The following is a 23,665-nucleotide window of genomic DNA, read 5'->3' on the forward strand; positions in this document are numbered from 1 at the left end:
ATGTAGAAACTAATTGAAAATGCCCTATTTTATAATTTAATGAAGTGGAATTTCCAAAATAATTGATGGGCACTCCTCATAAGTAACAATTGGTTTCAACTATTAAATTATACTCAGTACCAAGGTATTTTGCTGGGGCTAAGAAGAACAGAATGCTAGATTGCAGAGAATTCTTCCTTTAGAGTTTGGCTGCATCTGAGCAGCAGTGTCAACAGGTAGAGGAACTAGGCAAAGCAGCTAGAGCAGGCCAACATCTCACTTCTGCTTTCCTGGGAGGTTTTGATAATGGCTTGTATCACTGTGGGAGGGTAACAAACATGCTGTTGACAGTAATAAGTGCCAAAATCTTCAGGCTTCAGGTTGCTGATGGTGAGAGAATAATCTGTCCCAGATCTACTGCCACTAAATCTGGTTGGGACCCCAGAGGCCAAATTTGAAGTGTAATAGATCAGGAGCTTTGGGGAATTCCCTGGTATCTGCTGATACCAGTTTAATACCCTGCTAATACCCTGACTGGCTCTGAAGGAGATGGTGATTGTGTCTCCTGGAGACACAAACAGGGAGGAAAGAGACTGGGTCATCTTGATGTCACATCAGGCACCTGGAATTGGAAACATAAAAGCAAATATCCACATTATTAGTCATGTTATTACAGGACTTCCCTGAAGCCACAGGCATCACTGACCACACAGGGTGAGAGAAGTATTATCCTTCCTTACCTGGGAGGCAAAGCAGCAGGAGCCCCAGGAGCTGAGCAGTGGTCCTCGTGTTCATGCTGTGTGCTGACTGGGACTGAATGCTGCACAGGGTGTGAGCAGCTTATTATGAAGTCAGTGTTGCAGTAGGATGTGGTCTAGGCAAATGCAAATCAGGAGGGCTGGGCAAACATGGATATAGCTGTAAGGCTGGTTCATCTCAGGAAATCATCATAGGTCCATGGTGCCCATGTGTCTTAGTCTTAGACTAGAGAATATGATTCATTCAAACAGGACAAGTCACAATCAGTCTGCTGTCCTTCATGTAGGTCTACTGGTGCCTGCAGGGATGAGGACCTGATTTTCCTGTGTGTCCTAATCTCAATTCTCTGTAATGACTCTAGAAAGGGATAAGATAAAGGCAAAATGAGTGTTTTATATAGGTATATGGAGGAAGTGAAGATGTGGAGAGAATAGAGTTTCTGGACATTTTAAACTGGCTTAATATCTTTATGCATTGGAACATTCTCACTACCATAGCAAGAGATATAAGCTGTTTTTATGTCTCAGTCTGTTCCAAAACACACATATAACCATAAAATAAAATGTGGATTCTCACTGGGCCCCGATGGCTAACACCTGTAATCCTAGCTACTCAAGAGGCTGAGATCTGAGGATTGTGGTTAATACTTAGTCTGGACAGGAAATTCGGTGAGAATCCTATCGCCAATTAACCGCCAGAAGAATGGAAGTGGCACTGTGGCTCAACTAGTAATGCACTAGCCTTGAGCTGAGGAGCTCAGGGATAGCACCTAGGCCAATCCCCTAGACCAACCCCGCCCCACCCCTAGAAATGTGGATTCTCCTTAAGATCGGGTATAAAGCTGAGGCAAACTTTCCCTTATTTGGCTTTACTATGTAAATTATATAAACACTTAAAGCAAGGGAAGCAATTATAACAATGTCCTAAGTAAGCCATGTCCCGTGGTTTGATGGCTAAGGGGCTGAAACAAAAGATAGTTGCTACCAGAAAAGACCAAAATTACCTCAGTATTTGTGATATGCCATGATCTCCAGATAGACGTTTCAATCTTGGGCTTAAGACCACATGTTATCAATGTACATGCTATGTTTAATAATCTTACGATGACATACAATAATTCAAAAAAGCAAGGCAATTAATTTATCCAAAATCTGCTTCCTAGCGTGGAACACTAATAATTAAGAAGCATGTAGTCTCATGTGGAAAGTGATCTGAACCAAATCAGTGAGTAAGAGAAAGGACATTGAGACAATGGCTTTATATATCATGTCGTTTCTTTTTCATTGGGCTTCCAGTGTTATGATATCTTCTCTGGGTCTTCATTATGTTCTCACCATTTGTAAATAAATAGGATGATACCCAGACTCTTCCTTTCTGTCTGTGAATATTAGCAATCTCAAAGCTAGACCAGGTCAGAGAAGTTGTCTATAACAGGTATTGAGGAGAGCAAGGCAGACTGAGAGCTCATCCTCCGAACCAGAAAAATTGCATTGGGCCAGAGGCATGTTAGAGCTTTTTCTACCTGTGAAGAGAATGAATTTCTACTATCTCCAACTTCCACAGGCTGACTCTGGTGTTCCAGAGGTCTGCAGTTGAAGGGCCTGGAGAAATCCCTAGCTAAATATATCAAGAGCCTATTGTTACAAGGTTGCCATCCCTACCCGTAATGTTCTTCACTGGATACTGGTGTGTAAATCCTGCCACCTGCTGGAAGGAATGGTCAAAATGAGGACAGCGTGGTTTGGTCTAAGTCAGAGCCCAAGAGAAATCTAGGTATAGATGGTTTAAGAAAAGACAGAATTGGGATATGATAAATCATACAGGATTCTAAATAACTACACAAAATCAGACCAAAAGAGAATACTCTTAGGAGATAAACAATTAGGCAGAATGTCTACATGCCTCTTCATATTTATATAAAATTATATGTATATATTCATATATATCTAAATGAACTCAATGATACAGAAAAAGTGATCTGTCTTTCTTCTTTTAATTTTTGATGATTCTGTTTTATTCATCTAAGGTGAATTGAAGTGTATATGCTCAGGAGTGTTGAGGGAAAACTGAATTGAATAGAATTAGAGGTAATAATTGTGAACAGCGGCAGCAGTGGTGCTCACTGGACATGCATGGAAGTGAACTACACAAGTTTATATATTTCATAGGTGGAGACATGAGGGCGGGACTGGGAGAGAGTGAGGGAACAAAAGACTTAGTACAAAATTATCTCATTATCCATTATCACTGTACTCATCTGATTCATATAATTATAATCCCTCTGTAATTCACCTTAACAATAAAATAAATATTTTTAAAAGATAAGTAGTACTTATAAATTTTGTGAAAAATGGAGAAAAACATAATGGAAAGACACAATTTGCCATTGTGAGGAGGAAATCAGTTCCCAATGTATTAAAGATTTGACATAAGCAACTTTTCAAAGAAATCTGAGAAATCAGGAAATAGATGAACTCATAAAAATAAATTGCCATTAATTTAAAAAGAAGCCAACGTTGGGAATGATGCCCACTGTGAGTGGTCATCAACTTAAGGAGGAATTCTTCACCTATTTTCATACACTTGAAAAATACATATACAGAAACATATATAGAGTCTATTAAGATGTTATTAAGAATGTTGATTACAAGGTTTTAAAAAAATTCAAGCATAAAGTGAAAAATATGCTAAATATTATCATTACATCTAGATAAATCCATTGTAGGTTGGATATATTATTAGTCAAAAATGCATATAATACAAGCTGGGCGCCAGTGGCTTGTATTACAATGGCCTGAATTGCCTGTAATGTTAGCTACTCAAGAGGCTCAGATCTGAGAATCATGGTTCAAAGCCAGCCCAGGCATGAAAGTCTTTGAGACTCTTATCTCCAATAAACCAATTAGAAAACCGAAGTGGCACTGTGGATAAAGTGGTAGAGGGCTAGCCTTGAGCTGAACAGCTGAGGGAGAGCACCCAGACCGAGATCATGCCCCACAATTGACAAAAAAAAATACATCTATTACAAATACCCTGCAGAACAATTTTAGGTTCCCACACTCCCTTACATGTCTCTGAACACTTCCATTATTCTGCTGATGGGAAAATACATCTAACAAAAGTCTATCTTTATAATAATTGTGTGTTTATGATATACTGTTATGTAGTGTTTGCATTCACTTCTGATTAGGGTATATATATATATATATATATATATATATACATGCATGTACATATATATTTATACATGGCTACTGGAAATTGTTGCTTGGTACCTCTGATTAGTATCAAGGAAGAGTATTAGTACTAGGTATCAATCACCCATGGAAAGATAAGCATTGAAAATATGAATCTAGATTGCTACTGAGCACACACTGCTTGTTGTATGGTCTTTACTGTCTATTTCCCCTTCCCTACATTTTTTCCTCCCTTCACATTGCTTCCTAATCATCCTAAATTGTGCAGACCCTAAAACCCCTTGGGAACTCTGACTGTGTACAGAAAGTATGACTGAGTTGTGTGTATGGAGAAAGCCTGATGCTAGTAGAAAACTGCTGGCCTGTGTGTTGGCTTATCATGTTTATATCAGATTCTAAGTGATTATCATTATACAATTATCATATACAAAAACAGAATGAGTGTTTGCTATGTTGTGAGTTTAAACTTTACTATTTCTGATACAGGTATGGGGCAATGTTGAGGACAATTCAGTTTTTTCCCTCCTTTAACTATCTGTCTCTCTCTCTTGCTCGCTCGCTCGCTCACTAGCTATATTTCTCTGTCTCTATTTCTCCATCTATCATTGTATACCTCTTAATACAAAAAAGTATCAGACACAACTCAGAACTCAGTTGATAATATAGGTATATAATGAAAGCTCATTCTTTGGATGTAACACACTCCGAATTTTTGCTCATATATCACCAGATCTGGATGAAATGTGAGAACAAAGATCCTCTCTGCTATTTTCTTTTTTTTTTTTTTTATTGTGAACATATTGTAGAGAGGGGTTACAATTACGTGGGCAAGATAATGAATACATTTCTTATCAAGCATTGTAGCACCCTCTTTTGTTTGCCCTTTACATCCCTTCCAAGTCTCCTTCTGCTCCCCACACCCCACCCCACCAAAGTTGTAAAGTTTGTTTTCCACATGACAACTTGTACTTCACATTGCTGTAATGGGTCCACCTGTACCCTGATTTAAACGACTTGTTTTTCCCCTTCCCCTCCACAAATTATACCAACATCAAATACAGTGAAAGCAGGGGTTATAATGTGGGGGAGGGACATACAAAGCAACAAAGAAATAATCTTATGAATGTGTTAGAAACAAATGCATGAAAGAAGAAAAACATTTAAATACATATCTTAGGGTTCATTTTCCGAACATCACTTTATCTGACCTTTTCTGCTTGACTCATACATATACTAGATATTGCAAATAAGGGAAACCATGGGACCTATGTTTCTTTGGGCTTGGCTTACATCACTTAATATAATTTTTTCCAAGTCTTTCCATTTCCTAACAAATGGGGCAATGTCACTCTTTCTGAGGGAGGCATAGAATTCCACTGTGTTTATATACCACATTTTCTTGATCCATTCATCTACTAAATGGCATCTGGGTTGGTATTTTCAAGCCTAGTTTTCATTTAGGATTTTTTCTTTCTTTCATTTTTAAATTTTATTTTACTGTAAAGATGCTGTATATGAGTAAGGTAAATAGTACATTTTTTTTTGAAGATTCTTATTCCTTCCTTTGTTTTATTTCCTATTATTACTTCCCTCTCTTACCTCCCCTACTTCTCTCTCCCCCTGTCTTTCATTTTAAACAATGCCAAGAGACTTTTGCTATTTGTGAGGGTCTAGAAAATTGAATGGTTTGTATCCTATGAATTCAAAATTTGTCCCTCTAGTAAGGTTTGCTGCTTGTATACTTGGCCTTGTTCTTCCATTGTTTCCTTGCCATTTGTGAGTTGTCAGCCTTTCAAGGCTCTTTCCTGAAACAAAATCTGATGTTCTCTTTGAAACACTTGACCAAAAAATATCACAGTTATTGTGCTTTGGGTACTACTTTGTAAGACTCTGAGAAGCTGAGAAAAGTAGGTGTATTTGGAAATTTCTGTTGTAGTTTACATGAGAATGGGAAGTGCTCATTCTATTTTGGAGCTCCCTAGGGAAACTGACTTCTTGTTGTGGTCCTGAATATTGTAGGTGACTGTTTTTCCAGAAGCACTATGAGATTATCAATGATGGCTTTTGCTTTTTGAGTACATGAATTTTTTTGTCTTTGTTGAGGTAAATGATTTCGGTTTTGTCTGCTTAAATTAAACATCTGTTTTGTTAAGCTTGTTCTTGGTTGGAGTTGTTTTCTTTTTTTGGGGGGGGGGAGGTCCGGTTATGGGGCCTGAACTCTGGGCTTGGGCGCTGTCCCTCAGCGCTTCAACTCAAAGCTAGCGCTCTACCACTTCAGCCACAGCGCCACTTCCTGCTTTTTTCTTTTTTGCTTATGTGGTGCTGAGGAATCGAATCCAGGACCTCAGGCATGCAAAGCAAGTGCTCTACCACTGAGCTACCTTCCCAGCTCCTCGAGTTTTTTTTCTTTAACGAATCTTTTTCTTTTTTTGCTGCTAAGATAATTTGTCATTAACAATAATTAAGTGAATTGTTTTAGCCAATCCCAGATGAAAAACAGAAATAAAAGTAAGTAGCTGAGATTATATTTTGAGATTAAGAAAACAAACAAAAAAGTAAAAATTTTAAAAACAAGTTATTGCTCTATAAAAATTTGTTTTAGGCCTTATTAGGCTTGCAAACATCTCTATACACTCTGCTTATCCTCTCCATTCACCATAAATGCGTATGCTTTTTCCTTGTTGTTTAGGTTTTTTGGTGTTTATTTGTTTGTTCCCATGTGTACTAGTAAGGAAATGACCCAGGCCAAAGCTTTGGTATAGGTATCTACATGTGTGCATTTGCATATCTTGTGTTTCAATGGGTCAGGCTAAAAAGAATCCAGCCAGAATCTTGTTGCAGGGAGAATGAAATTTCTATACTATTTTTACCTAGATTATCAGGCAATGCTGGTATCACGGTATTCAATATATTTGTGCTCACTTCTATCAGACGTTTTGTATCTCACTGTCATCTTGAAGGAAGAGAGGAGACCTCTGCCTATACACCAACATGAACACCATATCAGGAATGAGTGCCCTCAGAATTTCCTCAGTGCTCATGAGAGGAGAGTTGCATGCATACCTCATCCCCTCATGTTATGGAGAATAACCTGAAGGTATTTTCCACATTTCCATGGGACGTTAAGGTTCAGTCATCTTCAGCAACAGGAAGTGTTTAGCTTGTTGTATGGTCTTTTCTGTCCATTTCCCCTTCCCTACATTTCTTTCTCCCTTCACATTCTTCCTAATCATCCTAAATTGTGCAGACCCTAGAACCCCTTGGGAACTCTGTGTACAGAAAGTGTGACTGAGTTGTGTGCATGGAGAGAGCCTTCCTGATGCTAGTAGAAAACTGCTGGCCTGTGTGTTGGCTTATGCTGTTTATATGGGAACCTAAGTGCTTATCATTATACAGCTATCCTATACAAAAACAGATTGAGTGTTTGGTATGTAGTGATTTTAAACTTTACATTTCTTATACAGGTATGGGCAATGTTGAGGCCAATTCAGTTTTTTCCCTATCTATTTATCTATCTATGTATCTATGTATCTATCTATCTATCTGTCTATCTAAATCTATATCTTTCCATATCATTGTATAGTATACCTCTTAATTCAAAAATGCATCAGACAAAATTCAGAACTCAGTTGATAATATAGGGATATTATGGAAGCTCATTGTTTGGATGTGAAACACTCAGGATTTTTGATCATGTATCACCATATCTGCATAAAATATGAGAACAAAGATCCTCTCTGCTATTTTCAAGCTTAGTTTTCTGTTAGGATTTTTCCTTTCTTTCTTTAAAATTTTATTTTACTGTAAAGATGCTGTATATGAGTAAGCTAATGAGTATATTTTTTTGAAGATTGTTACCCCTTCCTTTGTTTTTTTTCTCTTACTATCACTTCCCTCTCTCACCTCCCCTACTTCTCTCTCCCACTGTCTTTCTTTTTCTATTGTGAAAATGCCATACAGAGGAGTTATATTTACATGGGCAATGTAATGAGTACATTTCTTATCAAGCATTGTTGCCTCCTCCTTTGTTTCCCCTTCTCATCCTTACCCATTCTCCCCTGTGCCACCCCTCTTGCAGGCCAACATTGTAAAGTTCTTTGTTGACATAACGACTTGTACATCTCATTGTTGCAATGGGTCCACCTGTATCCCTATTTGAATGATTTGTTTTTTCCCTTCCCCTCCACAAATTATACCAACATCAAATACCGTGAAAGCTAAACCATGTGGAAGGGAAATAAAAAGCAACAAAGAAATCATCTTATAAATATGTTAGAAACAATCACAAGAAAGAAAAAAATATTTGAATATTTATCCTGGGGTTCATTTCACCTAACATCAACTTATCTGACCATTTCTGCCTGTCTCCATCATATACAAGTTAATGCAAATAAGGGAAACATTGGGACCTATGTTTCTTTGTGCCTGGCTTACTTCACTTAATATAATTTTTTCTAAGTCTTTCCATTCCTTGTAAACATGGCCAACAGCCTTTGCTATTTTCAAGGGACTAGAAAATGGAATGGTTTTTATCCTATGAATTCAAAATTTGTCCTTCTAGTAAGGCTTGCTGCTTGTATCCTTGGCCTTGTTCTTCCATTGTTTCCTTGCCATTTGTGCCTTGTCAGCCTTTTAAGGCTCTTTCCTGAAACAAAAACTGATGTTGTCTTTGAACCACATGATCAAGAAATATCACACTTATTGTGATTTGGGTACTAGTTTCTAAGACTCTGAGAAGCTGAGAAAAGTAGGTGTTTTGGAAATTTCTGTTGTAGTTTGCATGAGAATGGGAAGTGCTCATTCTATTTTGGAGCTCCCTAGGCAAACCTACTTTTTTGTTGTGGTCCTGAATATTGTAGTTGACCTTTTTCCCAGAAGCACTGTGAGATTATCAATGATGGCTTTTGCTTTTTGAGTTCATGATTTTTGTTTGTGTTTGGTGAGGTAATGTTTTGGTTTTGTCTGCTTAAAATAATCTTCTGTTTTGTTAAGCTTGTACTTAGTTCGTAGGATTATTTTAAGAATCTTTTTCTTCTTTGCTGCTAAGATAATTTGTCACTAACAATAATTTAGTGAATTGTTTTAGCTACCTCTAGATGAAAATCAGAAATAAAAGTAAGTAGCTGAGAATATATTTTGAGATTAAGAAAGCAAACAAAAAGTAAAAATTAAAAAAACAAGTTATTGCTCTATACAAATTTGTTTAGGTCTTATTAGGCTTGCAAATTTTCAAGTTTAACTATATTAACAAGTGACCTTTGCTTCTTTAAGGCTTTCATAAATATTTCAGTTTATATGAATGTGTATATTTTTAGTAAACTTCCATTACCACACTGCTTTATCCTCTTCCATATCTCACGTGCAGCGGCCTTCCATTGACAAAGAAATAACTTTAGTTCTTCCCCATATTTGTCAGGTGGTTTAAATTTTATAGGTAATTTAAAAGCATCTGTTTAAATTGAAGTTATAAATAAGATAATTTATTAATAATACTTTAATGGAAAATCTTTACCAATAAATGGAAATACTAAGGTAGTTGTATGGTATTATCTCAAGTACTCTTGGTTTTATAAAATCTATGAAAAGACAGTTATGTTTCTAGAGTCCATTCTGTTACCTTTCTCTTTCTCTTTCCTTTTTCCCTCTTCCTTCCTTGTTCCTTTCTTTCCTTTTTATTGTTAAAATACTGTACAGAGGGGTTACAATTACATGGGCAGGATAATGAGTACATTTCTTATCAAGCATTGTAGCCTTCTCCGTTGTTTCCCCTTCCCATCCCTTCCATTCTCCCCCCCAGCGCACCACCCAATCCTCCTCCTCTTTCTTTCCTTTCTTACTGTTTTCTTTCTTTCTTTTTTGATTTGATATTACTAGGACTTACAGGCAATCCTTGATCATGTGATTTTCTCTGAAAATATTCTACCTGCAATATTAGAGGGACTCATGAAATAGTAAAAAGAAGCTGAAGGTTTCTGAGAGAAGGTGGTGAACATGAATACAGAAAGTATGATAAAAAGAGGACATGGCCTCTTTCTAGTCTATATTAATTCTGATAGAGAGAATCTAGATTCCAGAATGATATGAACATAGGCAAATCTGAATAACATAATGTAGGAATACTGTCTCACATTTCTAAGGTCTCTGAGCAAGTACAGTGTCCTTTTAATATAAATTCAAAATTCAAATTAATATATGAATATCAGCCTACATATGGAAGTGAGATACACTTTTGTCTATTCAGAGATTTTTGTTTTTGAAATGAGCTTCCAGCTACTAGTGTAAATAATTAATTAAATTAATACAATATGTTTTGACCTCTTGATGTTGTAAACAGATGTTCTATCATTTGAGTCAGATCTTCCACCCTATGTGTTTATGTTATTTTTCAGTTATTGGGTCTCACACAATTTCCCAGCCCAGTATCAGGCTACACAACTCCTCTTATGCTTCTCCCATAAATTAGAATCCAGGCATGTGCCATAATGTCTTTTATTCCAGAAATATATCTTGTAAACTTTCTGGGATGTCCTGAAATATTGGTCCTCCTAATTTTGTTCTCAACATAGCTGAGATTGTGATTGCAGATAAGATCAATCACACTGAGAGTATTTCTTTAAATTCAGAAATCTTTTCTTTGCAAGGTCCTTGATCATCTAGTAAAAAGCATAAAGTATTAAATTCCTAAGTGGTTCTTAGATAGGAAGGAAAACACGAAATGATCCATCTGATTTTGTTGTACACACGCATGCACACACACACACACACACACACACACACACACACACACACACCAGTTGTTGAATTTTCTTTCTTATTGTTTGACTGCTGTATACAAACAAATATAGAGAGTGTTGGTTGAAGTGCTCAGTGGAAGAGAAACTCCTGAGACAGTGAACCTCAGTGAGCAGCTGTCTGAAGAATATTTTGTTTGAACTAGAGCACTGTGAGAGGAAACTTGTTATTCTCCTGACCATAGCAATTTTCAGGATCTTCAGCCTCCACTTGATTTATGGTGAAGTTGAAATCTGTCTCAGACCCACAGTCACTCAACCAGTTTGGTACCCCACTTTCCCTGTTGGATCCTCTAAAGCTCAGAAGTTTTGGAGGCTGTCCTGGTTTCTGTTGGTAACAATATCTGAAACTCTCCAAAATTCATTGTCAGCATTCTCACTGGCTCTACAGGTGATGATGGCTATTTCTTGAGGAGACAGGGCCAGAGATGCAGGAGTTTGAGTCAGTACAATTTCTCCAGTGGAGTCTGGAATGGTAATCCTATGTCAAGAATAGCCACAGATTTACTAAGACCATCCCAATGTAGGCATATTGCATTAGTGAAAGCTATAACTTGTCAGGGCAGACACTTTAATAACAGAAAATTGAGAAACAAAGATTTGAATCTATCAGTTTGAGAACTCTTCATATCAGAGAGCAGCAATGGGGGTGATGAGTGTGAGTAACCCTTTTTGCCAACCTCACCTGGAGCCCAGAACAGAACAGCCACACCAAGGAAGCCTGTGATCCCATGTCCAACATTGAGATTTGACAGTGCTTTTCAGGTCTCAGAAACTGCCTCTAAAGAAGCTTTGAGCAACCTGCACTCTTATGTAATGACACAATGTGCAAATTAATTCAAAAGGGCTTGCCTTGATGTTTAAAGGAGACATAGATTTTCTTTCACTCAGTGGGAGTTGTGGCTAGACAAGACAAAAATAATCTAGAATATTTTCTAGTGTAGCTCAAATATTTCCAGGAACTTGTGAATTTCTCTGTTGAAATTATATTTCTACTTGAGATGCCTTGTGGGAGACCATGCCATGGTTGCCCTTCCGCAAAAATGTCATTCAGAAATGCTTTGTAATGCCCAAATTGAAGTTGTCAAAACATCTCAAACAGCAGTACATTCCAAAAGGAAGTCAGTAGAGTTTATAGAGGAGTGAAATCACTCAGCTGGAGGTGGGGGTGGGGGCGTTGTCTTCCTGAATTCATCTGCTGGGCAGCATGTCTGCAAATGCCATCCAGAGCTGGAAAGGTTGGAGGTGTGAGTGTGCTACAGTAGTCAATGAACAAGGGATCCTTTCTGGGTTGCCAGGTTATTCACATAGTTAGACCAGCCTGGGTTACACAGTAAGACTGGTAAGTCCCAATCTGCCTGAACTTACTTTACCTTCCTATAGGTAAAGAAGACTTTCCTGTCTGTTTAGTTTTGAAACAAGATCTATTTTGTCCCTTGTTTTCCAATGATAGTGGAATCATTGCTGTGGTTCCTAATTAGAGTAAGAAAAAATCAGATCTGTTCTTTTACTCAGATCTTTGTCTTTACCAATGGAAGCAGTAGCTGAGGAACCCCAAGTTCTCCTATAGAATGAGAAGATGATACAAACACATTGGATAGTGTTATGTAATCAAGGAGATTTATTTTAGACCAGCGAGTTAATGAAAAGTTATATCTAGAAATATCATTTGGAGGTTAAAGGATACAACAAATTCACCAAGAATCAACTATTTATTATACTTGTGGGCAATAGTATTTGTCTGTTTAATGGGAAATATGTAGCTTACTTAATAAATTCATGGGAAATATTTCATTCAACTACAAAAGTTATGGAGTATTTCATTGTCAGGTGTTGATGACTCTAGAGTGAATGCATTTCTAGCTATTCATGAGGCTGCAATCTGAGGAGTTAGGTTTGAAGCCAGACTCAGAAGGAAAGTGAGATTCTTATCTCCAGTAAACTGCCAAAAGCCAAAGTTGAGCTATCAATCCCCAGGAAGTATCCTAGCTTTAGCATAAAACATAGGGACAGAACATAGGCACTTAATTATAGCCATTCTAACGGGGGTGAGGTGGAATCTCAGTGATGTCTTGATTTGCATTTCTTTTATGGCAAGAGAAGTTGAGCATTCCTTCATGATTCTAAAAGCCATTCTTATTTCATCTTCAGAGAAGTCTCTTTTTAAATCTTTAGTCCTTTTATTAATTGGGCAGTTGTTTCTTGAGGATTTGTAGTTGGGGGATTAAATTTTTTGAGTTCCAGGTATATTTTAGATATGAGACCTTTGTCCATGGTATGGCTACGGAAGATCTTCTCCCAATCTGTGGGGTTTCTATTGATCTTGCTAGCAGTGTCTTTTGCCATGAAGAAGATCTGCAACTTCATGCAATCCCATTTGTCCAACCCCTTTTTGATTTCTTATTTTTCTGGGTCTCTATTCAGAAAATTTCAGACTGTGCCAAGGAGACCGAGTGTTTCTCCTATTCCTTCCTGTAATGTTTTCAGAGTGTCTTCTTTGACTCCGAGGTCTTTAATCCAATTGGAGTTGATTCGGGTACAGGGTGATATATAAGGATCTAGCTTTAGTTTTCTACAAGTGATTAACCAAATTTGCCATCACCATTTACTGAAGAGGATGTCTTTCTTCCATAGTATTTTTTTAGATCTCTTATTGAAGATAAGATGGTTATAGGACTGTAGGTTCAATTCTGGGTTTTCAATCCTATTTCCTTGGTCCTGAGGTCTCTTCTTGTACCAGTAACCAAGCTGGTTTGGTTACTATGGCTTTTTTGGGGGGAGGTCCGGTCATGGGTCTCAAGGCTAGTGCTCTACCACTTGAGCCACAGCACCACTTCCAGCTTTTTTCTCTTTGCTTATGTGGTGCTGAGGAATCAAACCCAAGGCCTCATGCACGCAAGGCAAGCGCTGTACCACTGAGCCACCTTCCCAGTTCTACTATGGCTTTGTAGTAGAGTTTGAAATTTGATATTGATATTCCTCCAACACTGTTCTTTCTGTTAAGGATCATTTTTGGTATTCCGGGTCATGGCTATAATCAAGAACTCTAATGACAACATATGCTGTAGGGGATAGGCCCAGAAGGAAACCCTACTGCATTGTTGTTAGGAGTGTAAGCTTGTTCAACCACTTTGGACAGTAGTATGGAGGTTCCTCAAAAGACTCCTCATAGAGCTCCCCAATGACCCAGCAATCCCATGTTTGGGTATTTACCCAAATGATCACAAACAAAACCATACTAAAGCTACGAGCACAAGTATGTTTAAGCAGCATTATTTACCATAGCTAAAATATGGAACCAACCCAGATGCCCCTCAGTAGATGAATGGATCCAGAAAATGTGGTATATATACACAATGGAATTCTATGCCTTCATCAGAAAGAATGATATTGCCCCATTTGTTAAGAAATGGAAAGATTTGGAAAATATTACATGAAATGAAGTAAGTCCGGCCCAAAGAAACATAGGTCCCATGGTTTCCCTTATTTGCAATAACTAGTATATGTTTGAGACAAGCAGAAAAGGTCAGATAAGTTGATGTTAGGTAAAATGAACCTGAAGATATGTATTCAAATGATTTTGCTTTCATGCAATTGTTTCTAACATATTTATAAGATGATTTCTTTGTTGCTTTGTATGTTCCTCCCCCACGGTATAACCCCTGCTTCACTGTATTTGATGTTGGTATAATTTGTTTAAGGGAAGGGAAAAAACAACTCAATTAAATAGAGATACAGGTGGACCCATTGCAACAATGAGATATACAAATCATTATGTCAAAAAATGAACTTTGGTGAGGGGTAATAGAGAGGAGTGTGGAAAGGGGGGACACAGGAAGGGATAGGAAGGGGAAATAAAGGAGGAGGCAACAATGCTTGATAAGAAATGTACTCATTATCTTGCCCATGTAATTGTAACCCTGCTGTACAGTATTTTCACAATAAAAAAATGCACAACGAAAACAAATAAGATCAGGGATGCCACGGGAAAAATTAGAACAAATATCCAAACATCCAAACAATTATAAATATTATTTGAAGAATCTATACTCACTAAGGAAAGAAAACCTAGCAGAATTGGATGAATATTTAGACAAATACAAATTGCCCAAAGTGAACCAAGAAGAAATAAATCAATTAAACATGCCAACATCTTACAATGAGATAGAGGAAGCAATTGAAAATCTTCCAACAAGGAAAAGCCCAGAACCAAATGGATTTACTATGAAATTCTATAAGACCTTTAAAGAGGAACTAATACCCATACAACTCAGACTCTTCCAAGAAATAGAAACAGAGGGAGCTATCCCAATCTCATCCACAAACCAGGAAAAATCCCAAAAAAAAAGAGAACTACAGACCAATTTCCCTGATGAACACAGATGAGTAAGACCTCATGGACTTTCCTACCTGGGCTGGTTTCAAATGTCAATCCTTGCACCTCAGCTTACTGAGTAACTAGGATTACAAGTGTGAGGCACAGGTGCACAGCCATTTAATTTCTTTAAGTAAAAAGATAATACAAAACATATTGAATATATTGAAATCTATTTTACAGTAGTTTGATGATGATTATTATGATATAGTTGAAGCATATTTTGCAGATATATGTTTACTCTGAGTTCTTAATAATGACTCATAAATATGCCACTATTGAAACATTAGGTATCTTCTATCCCCAGTATTTTTCCTGTTCTGAGACCTCTCATATTTTGCCACATTTGGGCCTTTGACATTACTTCTCAAAGTTCATCAGCATGAAGTGATGTGTTGATCCCAGACATGATTACTTCAACAAAAATCACTGCTACCCAACCATAAATGCCTCTGTCTTTATCCTTTCCCAGTGAGTGGAAACATCATCCCTTAACAGATAACTAATATATCCAGTTGCTTCTCTATGAGAAAAAGAGAGAGACATAGAAAAAGAGAGACAAATATAGACACACACACACACACACACACACACACACACACACACACATACACAGAGTGAGAGAGGGAGAGTAAGAAAGAGAGTCTTGATCTCTTCTCAAGCCAGTAAAATGACCCATTGCCACAATGAGATATACAAGACATTATGTTGAAAAATGAACTTTTCATCTTTGGCCAAAGGGGAGGGGAGGAGGGCGGAAGGAGGGAAGATGGGAAAGGGAAACAAAGGAGGAGACAACAATGCTTGATAAGAAATGTACTCATTATCTTACCCATGTAATTGTAATTCCCCTGTACAGTATTTTCACAATTAAAGAAAAAAAAAGAAAAATGAACTTTACAGCTGTGGCCGAGATTGGGGGGAGGAGGAGGGAAAGGGGGAAGATGGGAAGGGATGGGACGGGGAAACAAAGGAAGAGGCAACAATGCTTGATAATAAATATATGCATTACTATACTCATGTAATTGTAATACCTCTGTATGGTATTTTCACAAAAAAACTTAATAATAATTAAAAAGGAAAATGAGTTCTGTTAATTTTAAGACCAATGACTTTCATCCATTGGAATATGGAATCCAAATGAAACACGATTAAGGACAGGTTGCATAGTCTCGGGGTACTCTGTTCTGGTCTCCTCCCTGTGGAGGATGCAAGTACTCTATTCAAGAAAGATTCAGAGCTCTGGGGAATCCATGTGACCTGTGTATTTAGATCCAGTGAATGTGTCTCTAATTACTGTCCAGGTTTGCCTGTGGGTGTTTGTAGAACTTGACTCAGGACACAATTCTTTTCTAATACCTTAACGGTCTTGTACATTCCCAAGAGCTTTCTAGAGAGAGACTCTTTGTAATCCTAGTGATATTTGTAAGCATCTATTGACTGTACAGTTCATAAAAAATATTAGGACTGCAGTAGAAACCCCTCTTTTCAGTTTAGCTGGATCTCAACTTATATCTATTTACAATTGGTGGAGCTCAGAGTGGTGCCTGGTTTATGATCATGGAAGAAAGGGAAATCTTGAACACTTCCTAACCCAAGTTCATCCTGGATGTTAAGTTTCAGTGAATATTTGTGAAAAGATCCAAACTCATTCTTCTATATTACAAGAATACAAAGTCTGAAGTTGAAAGTGCATTGCCAGCCCAATTAAGGTACAAGAATGCTTCCTATCTGAAAAATAAAAATGGATGATGAATGGCTTATGTGTAGGAGTCAAGAAGCTTCAACAAAATAAAGATATTCTCCACTTTGTCATTCAATGTATTATACATTGTGCATCCTGTTATTGTAAAAATCTTTATAGATTTAAATGGATTTTTTTGTCTGCTTCTCTTTTTGAATTTGCATTGAAAGCATATAGATTAAAAGAATAGACTATATTTCATAAGCTTTACATTTATATGTAAAGAATTTATAAAAATTCTAAAACATTTTATAGGTGAATGAGGGCTGTGGAATGAGATTTTTCGTCACAAAACTTTGAACCTTTGATTCTGCTATATTGAGCCATGGGAGAAGGCACCAAATTTGTCCTCTCTGCTTCTGAAGTACTCTGAACCCATTTTCAACACTGCTGCTGTGGTGCTGGTCCAGGTTCCTTCTCCCTCTTGGTCTTTGGCTCTGTGAAGATGCCAATAGAGGACCATTGTGTCAAACCTCATCTTAATCTTCTTTTCTGCGGCCATTATTAATTACAAAGAAATTGGACTGAGAATTGTGTTACGATGTGAGGCCTCTTAATTCCTACCTTTACGTTCATAATTCTGAACACACACTTCAGAGCCAGCATGAGCTTCTTGAAATACTAACTTTCAAAAAGTGTGCTCACTTTTCTGATATTATCTCATTTTACCTTGTCTTTGAGATATTCTTGCTCTTGTATTTTTATATTTGTCCTGAGGAACAGTAGTATACACCTTTTTTAACAAATCAAAATTAAGTTGAAGAGGACAGACTTGCCAAAAGAATTGGAGGTTTCTATTATCCATGTAGTTGATTCCCAAGTCAGGTGGACACCAGCTGGTATATTGACATCAACCAAAACTAGGAGAGCTCTTAAGCTTCTGATCCAGGCTGGCTTGAATGAGGCAGGGGTTAGGACATTTATAACAGTTGAAGGACCATCTATAGAAATGTTTTGTTCTGTAAGCTGGATATTTGTGAACTTAGAAATTGAAATATCACTTAACACAGATGTGCTTCGAGAGGAAAGGAAGACATTGACTTGCTGAAGATCAGGGGCCAATATAAAATGTGTTGTATACTCATTAAGATGGCAATTCAGAAAACCTCAAAATGACCATTTTTATTTGAGCAGCTGTTTTAGTTTCTATGAAGAAACTGATTGAAAATAAGCTATTTTATATTTTAGTGAAGTGGAATGTCCAAAATAATTTATCGGCACTCCTCATATGTAACGATTGGTTTCAACTATTAAATCACAGACTCAGTGACATGGGTATTTTGCTAGGGCTAAGAAGAACAAAATGCTAGATTGCAGAAAATTCTACCTTTAGAATCTGGCTGCCTCTGAGAAGCACTATCAACAGGTAGAAGAACTAGGCAAAGCAGCTTGGGTTGCCCAGCCTCTCACTTCTATTTTCCTGGGAGCTTATTATCATCGCTTATATCACTGGGGGAGGGTAACTGATATGCTGTTGACAGTAATAAGTAGTAAAATCTTCAGGCTGAAGGCTGCTGATGGTGAGAGAATAATCTGTCCCAGATCCACTGCCACTAAACCTGGATGGGACCCCAGAGGCCAGCCTTGACGTGTAATAGATCAGGAGCTTTGGGGAATTCCCTGGTTCCAGCTGATACCAGTTTAATTCCCTGCTAATACCCTGATGACTCTGCAGGAGATGGTGATTGTGTCTCCTGGAAATGCAAAAAGGAAGGATGGAGACTGGGTCCTCTGGATGTCACATCTGGCACCTGGAATTGGAAACATTAAAGCAAATATCCACATTATTACTCATGTTATTACAGGACTTCCCTGAAGCCACGGGCATCACTGACCAGGGTGAGAGAAGTATTATCCTTCCTTACCTAGGAGACAGAGCAGCAGGAGACCCAGGAGATGAATAGCAGTCCTCCTGTCCATGCTGTGTGCTGACTGGGACTGGCTGCTGCACAGGTGTGAGCAGCTTATTATGAAGTCATTGTGGCAGTAGGATGTGATCTGGGCAAATGCAAATCAGCAGGGCTGGACAAAGATGGATATAGCTGCAAGGCTGGTTCATCTCAGGAAATCATCATAGGTCCATGGTGCCCATGTGTCTTAGTTTTAGACTAGAGAATATGATTCATTCAAACAGGACAAGTCACAATCAGTCTGCTGTCCTATGCATAGATCTACTGGTTCCTGCAGGGGTGAGGACGTGCTTTTCTCAATTCTCTGTAGTGACTTTGAAAGGGATAAGATAATGGCAAAATGAATGTTTTATAGTCCGTATATGGACGAAAAAAATTATGGGAGAATAGAATTTCTGGACATTTTAAACTGGTTTAATATCTTTATGCATGGGAACATCTCACTGCCATAGCAAGAGATATAAGCTGTTTTTATGTCAGTCTATTCCAAAACACACATATAAACATAAAATAAAATGTGGATTGTAACTGGGCCTCGGTGGCTCATACCTGTAATCCTAGCTACTCAAGAGGCTGGGATCTGAGGATTGTGGTTCATAGCTAGTCTGGACAGGAAAATACACGAGAATCCTATCTCCAAATATCCACCAGAAAAATGGAAGTGACACTGTGGCTCAAGTAGTAATGCACTAGTCTTGAGCTAAGGAGCTCAGGGATAGCGCCTAGGCTCAGAGTTTGAGCCCCTCAAGCATCCCTCCCACCCCCAGAAATGTGGAATCTCCTTTAGATGAGGTATAAGGCTGAAGCAAATTTTCCCTTATTAGACTTTACTATGTAAATTATAAAAACTCTTAAAGCAAGGAAAGCAATTATAACAATGGCCTAAGTAAGCCATGTCCTGTGGTTTGATGGCTAAGGGGCTGAAAGAAAAGATTGTTGCTACCAGAAAAGACCAAAATTACCTCAGTATTTGTGATATGTCACTATTTCCAGCTAGACATTTTAATCTTGGACTTAAGACCACAGGTTATCAATGTACATGCTATGTTTAATAATCTTACGATGACATACAATAATACAAAAAAAATGTGATTAATTTATCCAAAATCTGCTTCCTCATGTGGAACACTAATAATTAAGAAGCATGTAGTCTCACATGGAAGGTGGTCAGAACCAAATCAGTGAGTAAGAGAAAGGACGTTGAGACAATATCTTTATATATCATGATGTTTCTTTCTCATTGGTCTTCCAGCATTATGATATCTTCTCTGGGTATTCATTATGTTCTTACCCTTGCAAATAAATAGGATGATACCCAGACTCTTCCTTTCTGTCTGGGAATATTAACAATCTCAAAGCTAGATCAGGTCAGAGAAGCTGTCTGTAAAAATTATTGAGGAGAGCAAGGCATACTTAGAGCTCATCCTCCGAACCAGAAAAATTGCATTGGGCCAGAGGCATGTTAGAGCTTTTTCTACCTGTGAAGAGAATGAATTTCTACTATCTCCAACTTCCACAGGCTGACTCTGGTGTTCCAGAGGTCTGCAGGTGAAGGGCCTGGATAAATCACTGGCTACATATATCAAGAGCCTATTGTTACAAGGTTGCCAGCCCTACCCGTAATGATCTACACTGGATATTGGTGTGTAAATGCTGCCACCTGCTGGAAGGTATTGTCAAAATGAGGACAGCATGGTTTGGTCTAAGTCAGAGCCCCAGAGAAATCTACGTGTAGATGGTTTATGAAAAGACAGCATTGGGAAATGATAAATCATACAGGAATCTAAATATCTAAAGAAAATCAGACCAAAAGAGAATAATCTTAGGAGATAAACAATTAGGCAGAATGTCTACATGCCTCTTCATATTTATATAAAATTATATGTATATATTCATATATATCTAAATGAACTCAATGGTACAGAACAAAAGATCTGTCTTTCTTCTCTTAATTTTTGATGATTCTGTTTTATTCATGTATGGTAAATTCAAGTGTACATACTCAGGAGGGTTGAGGGAATACTGAATTGTATAAAATTCGAGGTAAAAATTGTGGATACGCGCAGCAGTGGTGCTCACTGGACATGGATGGAAGTGAACTACACAACTTTAAATATTTCATAGGTGGAGACATGAGGGCGGGACTGGGAGAGAGTGAGGGAACAGAAAAGATAGTACAAAATTATCTCATCATCCATAATCACTGTACTCATCTGATTCATATAATTATAATCCCTCTGTAATTCACCTTAATAATCACAATAAAATAAATAGTTTTAAAAGATGAGCAGTGCTTATAAACCTTGTGAGAAATGGAGAAAAACATAATGGAAAGACAAAATTTGCCATTGTGAGGAAGAAATCAGTTCCCAATGTATTAAAGATTTGACATAAGCAACTTTTCAAAGAAATCTGAGAGATCAGGAAACAGATGAACTCATAAAAATAAATTGCCATGAATTTAAAAAGAATAGCCAACATTGGGAATGATGCCCACTGTGGGTGGTCTTCAACTTAAGGAGAAATTCTTCACCTATTTTCATACACATAAAAAATACATATAGAGAAACATATATAGAGTCTATTAAGATGTTATTAAGGATGTTGATTACAAGGTTTTAAAAAATTCAAGCATAGAGTGAAATGTACGCTAAACATTATCATTACATCTAGATAAATCCATTGTAGGTTGGATATATTATTAGTAAAAAATGCATATAATACAAGCTGGGCACCAGTGGCTTGTATTACAATGGCTTCAATGGCCTATAATGTTAGCTACTCAAGAGGCTCAGATCTGAGGATCATGGTTCAAAGCCAGCCCAGGCATGAAAGTCTGTGAGAATTTTATCTCCAATAAACCAATTAGAAAACCAAAGAGGCACTTTGGATAAAGTGATAGAGAGCTTGCCTTGAGCTGAACAGCTGAGGGAGAGCACCCAGGCCGAGTTCAAGCCCCACCAATGACAAAAAAAAATGCATCTATTACAAATATCCTGCAGAACCATTTTAGGTAGCCACAATCCTTTACATGCCTCTGAACAGTTCCATTATTCTGCTAATGGGAAAATAAATCTAACAAAATCCTATCTTTATAATAATTGTATATTTACGATATACTGTTATGTAGTGTTTGTTTTGTCTTCTGATTAGGGTATATATATATATATGTATGTACATATATATTTATACATGGCTACTGGTAATTGTTGTTGGTACCTCTGAGTGGTATCAAGGAAGAGTATTACTACTATATATCAATCACCCATGGAAAGATAAGCATTGAAAATATGAATCTAGATTGGTACTGAGCACACACTGCTTTGGAGACAGTAGAAAGAAAAAAAGAATAACAATTATTGATCCATTGGAATGCAAACCATTGTAAGTTGAAGATTACCTATGTATAAGAAGTGTGGACCTCCAAATTATTTAAAATTGCTGTAAAACTTTTTAAGTTAAAATTTAGTGTTATAGATAATGAAGAAGAAATTAGTGTCTGAAAAAATATACATCAAACAAAATCATTAGTGGCTTATTACATTTTCATCAAATAGAAAGGGATGAAAAGATTTTGGACCACCTTTTAAAAGTCACAAAGATATAAAGTGAATTGATAGAGACAACATGTAGGGGTCAAACCAAATAATTTTGAAATAAGCTACTAGATAGTAAGGTCAGCTTCCCTTGAGTTGAAATGACTAGGAAAACTGGGGAATTTTGCCCACCTTTCTTCTCCTTGTTTATTACCATTGGAGTAATAAGCAAAGATGGGGTAACTGCAGGACAGCTTGTCTTTCCCCTATATTACAGTCATAATGGAATATCAGAAGAAAATGCAATAAAATATAAAAATAAGAACGTGAGAATTTCTGTTTCATTGGGCACAGGGAAAAGACAGTCAGGGGACTAACCCTATCTGTCCAAGGATTTGAAGCCTCAGTTTCCCTGTTATGTAACAGTTTGAAAGATGAGAAACATTTTGAATAGATAGAGAAGGGATCATGTCACACAATAATGTTCATGGTGAAGTTTATTTTCAAATACTCTCTAGATAGATTGTTCTACTCCATCTTCCCTTGACACTACATATTCTTCCATAGCTATGCAGGATCACAGCCACTGATGCAAACAATGATCATGGGAGAAAGCAGGACTGAGCAGAGAGGACACAGCAGCAGCAGCAAAATCTCTGACTCAATTTCTGTGAATTTTGTGATGGAAGCTGAAGTGCTGAGAAGGAAGTTTAGAAAACTGTGGAGAGTAATACTTAGTTATGTGAGTCACAGGGAGGCTGGTGATGGTCAGTGAGAAATCTGTCCCAAATACTCTCTATGGAACCCACCAGGTACCCAGACATCCAAGAAAATGGCCACTAGATGAGCATGATCTATTTCCTTCTGGTCCTAGGCTAAGCCATTCTTCTGGTTGGAACTCTTTAAAAGACTGGCTTGACTTGATGTTCCTGGTGACCACCTTTCCTATACATATAGTCTCAGAGATTAGAGGTAGAATAATCATCAATTCCTTAAAGAAACTTTCCATCAGCAATAGAAAATGGCCACACATTGCATCATTAAAATGTGTATGGGTAAGTGCTTTTCCAAAACATAAACGTTCAGACTAATATGGAAGATTTGCTTTATTCTATATGCCCCAAATCAAGATTTAGTTCTTAAGGATATCACTCATCTAAACCTCCAGTCTAAACCCCCAGAAGCAGGATCAAAAGGAGTGTGTACAGTGGCACTTTCTTCTCCTCACTCATCTGAATCACTCCAGAAACTTCTTTTGGGAAATCCTGTAACCAGAACACTGAGCATCCAGCCATGGTCCTATAGATTTGGGATCTTAGTAAATTTCAGGCGAATGAATGAACACTTGGTAGAAACAGGATGCCTGCTACTGAA

At 37.5% G+C, this 23,665-nt stretch overlaps 1 long non-coding RNA gene across 1 annotated transcript; it reads left to right on the plus strand.

Moving 5' to 3' along the window:
- Positions 1 to 290: 290 nt before the first annotated feature.
- On the plus strand, positions 291 to 18,426 carry LOC122116743. The gene is made up of 2 exons (XR_006149016.1): positions 291 to 359; positions 18,356 to 18,426. It is a non-coding gene; the product is annotated as an uncharacterized LOC122116743 (long non-coding RNA).
- The last annotated feature ends 5,239 nt before the right edge of the window (positions 18,427 to 23,665 follow it).

The sequence above is a fragment of the Dipodomys spectabilis genome, unplaced genomic scaffold, assembly GCF_019054845.1.
Source record: "Dipodomys spectabilis isolate Male_0828 unplaced genomic scaffold, ASM1905484v1 ptg000137l, whole genome shotgun sequence".
Classification (NCBI taxonomy): Eukaryota; Metazoa; Chordata; class Mammalia; order Rodentia; family Heteromyidae; genus Dipodomys; species Dipodomys spectabilis.